This window comes from Sinocyclocheilus rhinocerous, unplaced genomic scaffold (genome assembly GCF_001515625.1).
Source record: "Sinocyclocheilus rhinocerous isolate Xijiao unplaced genomic scaffold, SAMN03320098_v1.1 scaffold5943, whole genome shotgun sequence".
Classification (NCBI taxonomy): domain Eukaryota; kingdom Metazoa; phylum Chordata; class Actinopteri; order Cypriniformes; family Cyprinidae; genus Sinocyclocheilus; species Sinocyclocheilus rhinocerous.
Window position 1 is genome coordinate 12965 of NW_015630108.1, and position 883 is coordinate 13847.

The 883-nt window shown below is 41.7% G+C and overlaps 1 pseudogene; it reads right to left on the reverse strand.

The window, feature by feature from the left end:
• Positions 1-555: 555 nt before the first annotated feature.
• LOC107739940 (NAD(P) transhydrogenase, mitochondrial-like) overlaps positions 556-883 on the reverse strand; it is a 19137-nt pseudogene continuing 18809 nt past the window's right edge.

The window sequence follows — 883 nt, forward strand, 5'->3', positions numbered from 1 at the left end:
AATAAATATGAATTCATTTTGTACATAAATTATATTTAATGACTAGTGCATCTAAATAAATGAACTAAAATACAAATGCTATATTAGAAATAAGCAAGATTCATGACGGTATTAATTCTTCACTTGTTTTGTTGATGATCTCGTTTGGTTGTTGTTTTTTTATTGTAGATTTTTGTGGGGTTTTTGGTGATTCCTTCAGTTGTTATGGATGTTATTTCTCCACCGCTTTACCAAACGTGGAGCTGAAGAGCAGAAGAACCTGTTTTTGGCAGCACCAGACACGTACCTGGCCACAATAGACCTGCTGCTCTTCTCATTCCTGCAGAAACTGATCAACAAAGCCAAACAGGCTGCTGGGAAAGTTTCAAAACGTTATTTCTCCACCGTGGAGCTGAAGAGCAGAATAACCTGTTTTTGGCAGCACCAGACATGTACCTGGCCACAATAGACCTGCTGCTCTTCTCATTCCTGCAGAAACTGATCAACAAAGCCAAACAGGCTGCTGGGAAAGTTTCAAAACCTCAGTCACGTCTGGTTTATTTCAAAGCTGAATCGTGAGATTTAAATACTTTTATTTACAAGTCAAAGCTGCATGCATTCACTGATTGGCTTCTTGTTTTTAAGGCACTTTAATGTGTAATAAAGCGTGTTCTTGTGCATGTGTCTGCAGCTGTGTGTTAGTAGTAGGCCTCTCTGATTTTGGCCTGTAAACTGTCGCAGGTCTTCTTGGCGTCTCCCAGCAGCATAGCAGTGTTGGGCTTGTAGAAGATGGGGTTGTCCACCGCTGCGTATCCCACACCCAGAGTACGCTTCATCACGATCACCTGTGTACACACACACACACACACACACACTCACACACACTCACACACACACACACACA